Genomic DNA, 11,062 nt, shown 5'->3' on the forward strand with positions numbered 1-11,062 from the left:
GGCACGTTTTCGCCGCCGTGGAAAACAAAAGGGAAAAAAGACCTCTCCCTCAGCGTCAGCTTGGCGGGTAAACAACCACACAACAAAGCCGCAGACGGTGGCGTTGTTGGTACGATTTCTAAAGATGTTACCTATGCCCAGAGCCAGTGCTTTTGCACACTCAGAGAAGCTGGCAGTGTTCCTTTGAAATTCTTCACAGCACGAGGCAAATTCATCTCGTTAACCTGAGGTTGCGTTGTATGGCCTGCAGATTAGACTTTGGGAGACAGAGGGGATTGCGATTTTAGCATTACAACTACGTATATGTGTATTGTCCTAGGCCCTGACACTCTGCAGCTTGGCGTTAGCCTAATGAATACCCGGCCATCCACACAAAGCCCCATTCTTCTGCTTTCCATAAGACAAGAGTTCACCATACAGCTTGTAAAGGACTTCGCCTCCTACGTCCCATGTGAATGATCCCTGTTACGGTTCCTTTCCTCTCCAGCCTTGTCTCGATACTGACGGCGGTGCCTTGTCATCCTCTAGACATCGTTATACAGCATGAAAGAAATTCAGTCCGAACAGAAAGCGCGAAGTGTTAGTAATGTCACTGCAAATGACTGTCGTTTCTCTCCTTCAAGTTCTAAGTGCGACTGACCAGTTTAATCGTTATTAAAATACTAATACGTCACATTACTGTTGAAATGGGTGAGTTGTGGCAGCTGGAACTATTAGCTGGTTATCAATAGCATATTTGAAGCTCAGGTAGTGAATAAATGATCCAATTCTTCGATGTAATAAAGTAGCAGTTTCAGATGCAGCAGCCGGAATTTGTACCACTCTCCCTATATCAGCCAGACAACTGATAACAGAATAATGAATTTAAAACAAGCTCCACATTATGCACTTGGCACAAGCGATATGTCTTTGTCATCACCAGTGTCGATGTTGATTACAGAGATCCAATTTCGTAGTAAAATTTTAATAAAGGAAATTAAGAGATTCACAGTGGCTTGTACACCTTTCGCCGTGGAAAAGAGAGTAGTTCGGCTTTTTGTACTGTGGATCCTGTCACTCACTGTACTGCTCTAGATTCACAGTCTAGAGGAAGTTCCGCCAGAAGAACAGAATCTCATCTATATTGTCCAGTTTGTTTTAAAAACATCTGAAGTGTTACTAATGAATGAGAAACACTTTTAGCAATTCATACATAAACTAAAATGTATTTTTCCTCTTTTCTAAGTAATTTTTTGTGACTTGATGTTAGCACCTCAAATACACCAATGTCTTAATATTTCACAATTCCTGTCGAGTAGATCTGATACAATAATCATCTTTTGTCGTTACTGACAGTTTAAGGCTGGTTATCAAGCCTTTCATTGAAATCAGGATGAATATTTTCCGATTACCTCCAAGATTCAGTAGTATTTGATTAATATCTTCCAAAGGCTATTGTCCTTATAAATATTATAATTGCTGCACGTGCAGTAAGTATCAATAATGAGTGTTCGTGATAATTGGTGGAGTGGTGGAATATGTTATGTTAAGCGAGGTCGAGCTGAAGTGAACACTCTATAAGTTATGATGTGATTGATCAAAGGTTTCATAAACGCAAAGTGGTATACAACAATGACGCTGCAAGAGGCGGCCAGAGTGAAATCACTTTGTACAAGGAGAGATGCTGACTGAAGAGAGCTATAGTCAGTTAACAAAACATACAACAAACACACGCATATTAGCAATCACGTTGTAAAGATTTCTCCACTGACATAAGAGGCTATTGAGAGTAATGATAACTTTATTTAATGACATCCTTGTCTAGCACAAGACTCTGATAATTTCTCGATGAATCTGCTTGTAGTATAAGTAGGCCTATATTGAAGAGCATTCATGTTTTGACTTGACTATAAATCAGTTAAAAAAAACTCTTGCACTGAAAATGTTCATTGTAATAAATGTGGAGCAGGAATGTGGCTAAAAAGAGGAGGCTTTACAGATCAGTCATTAATATTCGTACACTGGAGGTATGAATTAAAAAACGCCGTCAGTCATAACTTTACATGTTTTTTTTAAGTACACGATGTATTTCGGACCCTGTGGAACCATCTCCAGGTGTAATACTTCCTTTATTATTTCTCTTGAATGAGGTACACAGCCATGTGCGAAGACGATGGAGAAAAGAATGTATGCCCTTGCTTAGACATTAAGAACGCTTTTCTTGGATTATGTGGTAAGTTTACACCGTTCATCCTATCCACTATTTCGCACATACTTTGTGATTTCCGCTTTTCCACTTTCGTAGCCTAACATCAAACCTTTTCGTGACAGGACTCTGCATTTCAGCTCATTCAAGAGAACGAATAAAGCATGTATTAACACAAACTGCACCTGATGATGGACTCACAGGGTCCGAAATGCATCGTGTACTTAATAAAACACGAAAAGTTGTGACAGAAGGCGCTTTTTAATTCATAACTCCAGTGAATTGAAACAGTCACGTCTGAAGCTGCGAAATATGGATAAAATTAAATTAACATTCGTGACACGTATTAAACTACAAAATACGAGAAGGAGTACTTATCTGTTCAAGGGCTACTCTTCGTGAGAAGAAATTCCTATTGTTATACCTATAAAGATGAATGTAGTACAAAAAGAAACATTAAAAAAGCTTGTTACAACCAGCTGGAAGGCCGGAAAGAGCAAATGGTCTCACAGGTTGATGTTTTTCCATTCTTCGTATAATACGTGTGGTCTACTGCTGAATAAGGATCTTATTTCTCCAACATTTAGCACTGAAGTACGTCGGGGGTAGAATCGGACGTTGGTGGTGAAGTGAAATTGGAAAGCTGGGCTTAGTGCCTGATTAATGAACAGAAACTTGTAGTAATTTGGAACACTGCTAAATTGCTATACGTGGTAGCGTGTTTTGAGGTAATTGATTATAGAATGGGAAGTAGCGAGCTGATGGTAACTCGTAACAGCAGACGGCCAACGCCTATGGAACACCACAAAAGAGGTAGCTAAACTTAGGCCATTTTCTGGAGGATGCATCAACATGAACATGATCACATGCTATCACTACACGAGACAGAACTGAGACGGCCATCTAATGAATTACCTCATATACGTCAATTTTCCAGCGAAGTCCACAAAACGGCTGCAGGAAACGTCTCGACCACTGCCAGTGAGTTCACTCTCTCTTTTAATGACATTTGTTAAGCGTACAGACGAAGATGAAGGTCTAAAACTGATGCACACAGCTACAAGTAGGTGCCTGGTAAGGCAGTGGATTTCGTAGAATCTGTTCCGAAGCTTACTTCTTAACACCGATCGTAAAGGGCGGTGAAGCAATTTTTTTAAGGTACCCTGGTAGAAACTAAATAAATGCTGTGCAATGGAGTAATTGCTGCAGCAGTATCACAAGAAATCATAATTACCCGTTCTGACCCTAGGTTATTGAAAATAATCCAGTCCTGTAGCTATTTTCAACAGAAAATCCACCATGAGACTTGCAAGCCCTACAGAGCCCTCAGTAAATATTTACATCACTATACTCATTAGTAAGACGTTTGGGTTAAAAATATTAGATATGTTGTCGATTTTATCCGACTGTATCATAATATGACCGACCAAAATATTATTCAGCTACCTAAATGACCACACTGGTCACTTTGAAGCACTGAACTACACTCCTGGAAATTGAAATAAGAACACCGTGAATTCATTGTCCCAGGAAGGGGAAACTTTATTGACACATTCCTGGGGTCAGATACATCACATGATCACACTGACAGAACCACAGGCACATAGACACAGGCAACAGAGCATGCACAATGTCGGCACTAGTACAGTGTATATCCACCTTTCGCAGCAATGCAGGCTGCTATTCTCCCATGGAGACGATCGTAGAGATGCTGGATGTAGTCCTGTGGAACGGCTTGCCATGCCATTTCCACCTGGCGCCTCAGTTGGACCAGCGTTCGTGCTGGACGTGCAGACCGCGTGAGACGACGCTTCATCCAGTCCCAAACATGCTCAATGGGGGACAGATCCGGAGATCTTGCTGGCCAGGGTAGTTGACTTACACCTTCTAGAGCACGTTGGGTGGCACGGGATACATGCGGACGTGCATTGTCCTGTTGGAACAGCAAGTTCCCTTGCCGGTCTAGGAATGGTAGAACGATGGGTTCGATGACGGTTTGCATGTACCGTGCACTATTCAGTGTCCCCTCGACGATCACCAGTGGTGTACGGCCAGTGTAGGAGATCGCTCCCCACACCATGATGCCGAGTGTTGGCCCTGTGTGCCTCGGTCGTATGCAGTCCTGATTGTGGCGCTCACCTGCACGGCGCCAAACACGCATACGACCATCATTGGCACCAAGGCAGAAGCGACTCTCATCGCTGAAGACGACACGTCTCCATTCGTCCCTCCATTCACGCCTGTCGCGACACCACTGGAGGCGGGCTGCACGATGTTGGGGCGTGAGCGGAAGACGGCCTAACGGTGTGCGGGACCGTAGCCCAGCTTCATGGAGACGGTTGCGAATGGTCCTCGCCGATACCCCAGGAGCAACAGTGTCCCTAATTTGCTGGGAAGTGGCGGTGCGGTCCCCTACGGCACTGCGTAGGATCCTACGGTCTTGGCGTGCATCTGTGCGTCGCTGCGGTCCGGTCCCAGGTCGACGGGCACGTGCACCTTCCGCCGACCACTGGCGACAACATCGATGTACTGTGGAGACCTCACGCCCCACGTGTTGAGCAATTCGGCGGTACGTCCACCCGGCCTCCCGCATGCCCACTATACGCCCTCGCTCAAAGTCCGTCAACTGCACATACGGTTCACGTCCACGCTGTCGCGGCATGCTACCAGTGTTAAAGACTCCGATGGAGCTCCGTATGCTACGGCAAACTGGCTGACACTGACGGCGGCGGTGCACAAATGCTGCGCAGCTAGCGCCATTCGACGGCCAACACCGCGGTTCCTGGTGTGTCCGCTGTGCCGTGCGTGTGATCATTGCTTGTACAGCCCTCTCGCAGTGTCCGGAGCAAGTATGGTGGGTCTGACACACCGGTGTCAATGTGTTCTTTTTTCCATTTCCAGGAGTGTATTAATAGGCTGGTCTATCACCTTTGTAAAACATGGCACTGAAGTGATGCGTAAATGTGAGTCCTCTGTATGGTAGCAGTGCAGTAAGAAGGGCAGACGTGAAGTCGTGACAGAAGGGCTGGAAGGAGCTGTCGTGTTTGGACGGGCCCATGACTATACTGTGAACGAAGCTGCCCCATTTGTGGTTGTATCAACGCGGATTGACCAACGTGCCTACAAATAGTGGGGTATCACTCGTAGTCATGTAACACGCCGTAAGGACAGTGGGGGCAAAAAGATGCTAACCGGAAGGAAACGGAGACGAGTATGAAACTATGACAATAACAATCGCTTTTCTCGGAATAGTGAAGCAACTTAAATTTCTTAATAAAAGCAAGTCTTCTGGTCCAGATGATATACTAATTAGGTTCCTTTTAGAGTATGCTGAAGAAATAGCTCCATACTGAACATTCATATACAACATCTCGCTCGACGAAAGATCCTTACCAAAAGCTGGATAGTTCACAGGTCATACTAATATTCAAGAAAGGTAATAGGAGTAATCCACTAAATTACAGGCTCATATAATTAACGTCGATATGCTGCAGAATTTTGAAACATATATTGCGTTCGAACATTATGAATTACTTCGAAAAGAACGGTATGTTGACTGTGTGTCAACACGGAGTTAGAAAACATCGTTCTTGCGAAGAACAGCTAGCTGTTTACTCACACTAAGTGCTGAGTTCTGTCGACAAGGGATTTCAAATTCATTCCCGTATTTCTAGATTTTCAGGGGGCTTTAGACACTATACCTCGCAAACCGCTTGTAATCAAATTACGTGCTTATGGAATATCATCCTGCAGACATTTAAAGCGCTAGAGATCTTCACTGTAGCCTCACAATATATATATTCACTTATGAAATTTGTTATTAACAATCCGAACGAATTCAAAAGTAATAGCAGTGTAAATGGCTACAACACTAGGAGAAAGGATGATCTTCACTACTCAAGGTTAAATCTGACGTTGGCTCAGAAGGGGGTAAATTATGCTGCCACGAAAGTCTTTCGTCCACTACCTAATAGCATCAAAAGTCTGACAGATTGCCATATAGCATTTAAAAAGAAATTAAAAGAATTTCTTAATGGCAACTCCTTCTACTCATTAGATGAATTTCTGCATATAATAAGTGGGTAATTTCCCCAACCCCCACAAAAAAAATTAAAAATATTAAGTGTCATGTAATATTTTGTGTAATGTAATATCTTGTATAGACACCTTTTATTAACCTGACACGTTCCACATCATTACGAAGTGTCGTATTCATGATCTATGGAACAAGTACTAATCTAATCATCTCAGTTAAGGGACTGGATTCGTGATTTCCTGTCAGAGAGGTTACAGTTCGTAGTAAATGACGGAAAGTCGTCGAGTTAAACAGCAGTGATTTCTAGCGTTCCCCAAGGTAGTGCTATAGGCCCTCTGCTGTTCCTTATCTATATAAACGATTTAAGAGACAATCTAAGCAGCCGTCGTAGGTTGTTTGCACATGATACTGTCGCTTCTCGTCCAGTGACGTCAACGGAAGTTAAAAACAAATTGCAGAAGGGTTTAAAAAAGATATCTGGATGGTACGAAAATTGGAAATTGACCCTGAGTAATGAAAAATGTGAGGTCATCCACATGAGCGCTAAAAGGAATCCGTTAAACTTTTATTACATTATAAATCAATAAAATCTAAAGACCGAAAATTCAACTAAATACCTAGAAATTATATTTACGAACAACTTAAATTGGAAAGAGCACTTAAAAAAGGTGGTGGGAAAAGCAAACCAAAGACTGTGTTTAATTGGCAGAAGACTTAGAAGGTTCAGCAGATCTCCTAAAGAGACTGCCCAGATTGCGCTTGTCCGTCCTCTTTTGGACAACTGCTTTCACAGTGCTGGAGCCTTACGATGTACGTTTAACGAAGTACATCGAGAAAGTTCAAAGAAGGGTACTGCGTTTTGTACTATCCAGAAATAGGAAAGAGAGTGTGTACGGACGTGATATACGATTTGGTGTGGAAATCATTAGAACGAACGCTTTCTCGTTGTGGTGGGGCGTTCTCACGAAATTTCAATCACTACATTTCTCCTCCGAATGCAAAAACATTTTGTTGACACCGACCTATATAGGGAGAAACGGTCATAACAATAAAATAATAAAAATCAGAGCCCGCACGGAAAGACACAGGTGTTCGTTTTTCCCGCACGCTGTTCGAGACTGCAATAACAGAAAACTATTGTGACGGTGGTTCGATGAACCTTCTGCCAGGCTCTTAAGTGTGATTTGCAAAGTATCCATGTAAATGTTGGTGTAGAAGAACTGGGGTTGCTCTCAGCGAATGTATGTCCGTGTCAACAAATTTCCGAGCTAACCTAGCGGTGGTAACATCTTGTAATGCAGTCAGGTTGATCTAGTAAACCTACATACATTCAGTGGGAATAACAGAAAACTCAAAAGTAGCTCGTTAGAGAACGGCAGTGTTGTCCAGCGAATCGCGACTTCGCCTCCTTTCAAATGACGCAAAGCGAGCCCAATGACAGACCAGTGAGACTTTTAACCTACAGCAAGCTGAAAGTGTAATTCAGTTTAGAGGTGGTTCTCTGGTGTTTTGGGGGTGTTTTCTGCTCCATGAATTGTGGAAACTGATACATACTATCACGAACAAGAAGTACGGCGCTTATTTCAGCGTTCTCGGTGCCTGAATGTTACCCTTTCTTCGTAATTTTCATGATGATTATGCTGTAGACGTTCACTTCTTCCAAGATGACAGAGTTTATGTTCACAAGGCTGCAAGCGTTCGTCTCTGGCCTGAGCAACATATTATCGTACCTCGACTGATCTGCTAAATCACGCGATCTTATTCCCATTGGAGACGTTTCTGGCTGTTTACAAGCTCAGGTGGAACGTAGCCGTCAACATCGCTAATTTTGACCGCTCTGTGGTATTTAAACATATGAATGGCTGCAGTTAGGTATGGCATATCCGGAACTTGTGTCCTCTCTTCATCAGTGAAGTAAGACCGTTATCAAAGCAAAAACCGGTGCTGTACGGTATTGTTGTACAGCAGCACAGCACCTGTGAATCTTGAATCTGGCGCTGGAGCCAACTTTGCAGAGAATGAGAAATCTTGCTTCGTTTTGACACCAACTAAACTGGTGTAGTGTGGTGTAGTGTAGTGAGTGTTGTGAAGTGTAGCACTGTGTAGTGCGGAGTTGCAAAGTAGTGTAGTCTATAATTATAAAATACAAAATTCGTGATCCACCAATGCACCACAGTGTAGAAGACCACTAGCAAGAGCCTTCTGGATTCCTGGTGAGCATATACATCTTTGCGCCAGATGGCCAAACTGAGTACATAGATTTCTTTTCTGCAGATAATTTATGGAGATTTTTCCCGTTAAACACAATAATTCTTAGTTATACTAACACTTCCGAAACTGTGTTAAAATATAATGTGCTATATTCATTCCAATTCTGGTTCAACGTATGGTCTATGGTCCATAACAGCCTGAAAGAATATAGTAGACAAATAAATAATTATTCGGCGCTTACAGAATGTTTATAGTTCTTCACAGGCATGGTAAATGGAAAAGGCGTGTTTCTCCATCTCGGCTCTTACCTAGAGAAGTGCGGAAAAGCGCTCAGAAAGTGCTGCACAGTAAAGGGCTTGCTAATTCGATGCAGGTATGCCTCCCCTGTTGGTGTCAAAAGATAGCACAGTCCGTTCTACCTACACCAACAGATAGGATCCAGTACTGTATTCCGGGAAAAGAAATATTGATAGCACGTTAGCAGCAGCTAATGCAGTGACAGTTGTTTCCATTGTTGACCTCACATAATGGTATCCCAGGAAACCAGAGACTTAGCGATAAAATTTCGAAATTCTCATTGTGAAATTATCTAGTGAAACAAGAGATACGGTTATTGCGAAATTACAACAGAAAACACAAGTCAAATAAAGAACGTTTAGAAAATGTTGTCGGAATGGATAGTTCGAGTTCCGCTTTTAATTGCCACAGGAGCAGCGGGATACATGTTGTAAGTACCGCAGCAGATGCCTTTACTTTTCACCATACTTTCATCGGAACGAATATTTAGCCTAGACACGTTTGTGGGTAACGGGGAATGCACGGAATTGATGTGATATATCGCAGGGATACTGCTGCAAATGGGCATTCTATCAAACGTTTAAAGCAGCTGACATGATTTTATTTGAATACAGGTACGGGCAGAGAAAACGTAGTTCAGGAACCTAGAGCACAAGAGTACCACACTTCTGAACAGAAAGTAGATTAAACGATATATTATGATGCTGTTTGTCGCAATTTATTAGTGTCGATAATGCTTACCCATCCATACGATACGACAGAAATTTTCTACTCTAATGTACTTGGGCACAATAGTTTTCTGCAGACGACTTCTCGTGCTCTGCCGTAAGGCTAAAAATGCGGAGTTACTTCACAGACAGGAAAGAAATAAAATCATTGTAATGATGGGAGGTGGACATACGGAACCTCAATGGATCTTAGTATGATACCGGCAGTCACTTATTGGGTGATTGCACAAATTTATGACTTCAGTCTAGTTTCGCGTACGTCAGCCCTCAATCTGAATTAGATTGGCGCTGTGGGGACTTGGATCTCAACCTGCACCCTAGCAGCGTGTCGTGTGGCTCTAATTCACTGCCTGGACGAAGTTCGAGATGTAGGAGATACTGCTACGATAACTGGATTCAGGTTACGCATCATTTTTCATTTTACGCGTGTTGTTTCCTTGTTCCGGATCGTCCCAGGGATACTCAAAGAGACTAAAATCCGGGAGAAGTGTTAGGCATAACAGGTTTATGCTTAGTCCATAGTATCCCTTGTGCCAACTAGTCCTATTTTCAGCTATAAGAATGGAAGACAAGCTATCCTAGGAGATGGTATTAGTGTCATGACATGCATATACTGGCCAGCAGCTCGAAGAGGCCATCCTGATGGAGCAGGTATGTATCACCTCGACCGAGGGAATTATTTCCGTGTAATTTAACATTACCGAGCCACTTTTATTTTGCAACACTCGAGACACATAGATGACCTGAATAAATGATGCATTCGCATTTATATAGATATTTCAGTTCATCTAACTATATAACACTTTACCCACGTTTAATAATCTGCTTTAATTTATCTCACTGATCACATACGACAGCGAGGAAGTCTCTTGTGGCTGCCAGCAACGTACTGTCTGGACAGAGATCTTGCAAATATTTTTCCTGACGGCGCGATTGATCACATTGTACGTGTATTACATTTCACTGAAAGAGATACAAGGAACAAGTTTTATTAGATACACCACAAAATGTATGATGTGTTTTTATAATGACATGAACATACCCTTGAATCTACAACAAGAATTTCAATATTCCGTTTCATATCATCTTGCTGCAGAGTAATCGTGTAAACTGCTACAGAGATGATCTTGAAGATAATAATGGTATCTTGCTAGTTAATGTTTAGGATTAGTTCCAGCTGTTGTCACAATTTTCCAGCTGATGTTATTAGTAAGCAGGTAGGAACCAGATAGGGTCATGGAGTGTCTCGTACATCATCAATGTGAAACAAGTCTTATTATCGAGACATCTTGGAGAGTATCTTGAATTAACCGAATGTTTGTACATCGTTACTGTTGAGCTGGGAAGCTACTGCTTTCTTAAATTATTGGGACGGCAATAGTACAGGCCAAGTGATTTTGTGGATACCTGTATTATTAAGTGGTCCCTGAACAAATACCTTATGATTACAGGCATTATCTACTGATCCATGAGGTTGTATCTGTAGGTCGCTCTCTGAAATTCACAATCACAGAGGCCAACATTCACCCAAACTACGAGTTTCGTATCAGAAATTCCACTTCGAAAATTACTCGCAAAAATGATGGTGAGATACAGAGAGTCAAT

This window comes from Schistocerca cancellata, chromosome 2 (genome assembly GCF_023864275.1).
Source record: "Schistocerca cancellata isolate TAMUIC-IGC-003103 chromosome 2, iqSchCanc2.1, whole genome shotgun sequence".
NCBI lineage: Eukaryota > Metazoa > Arthropoda > Insecta > Orthoptera > Acrididae > Schistocerca > Schistocerca cancellata.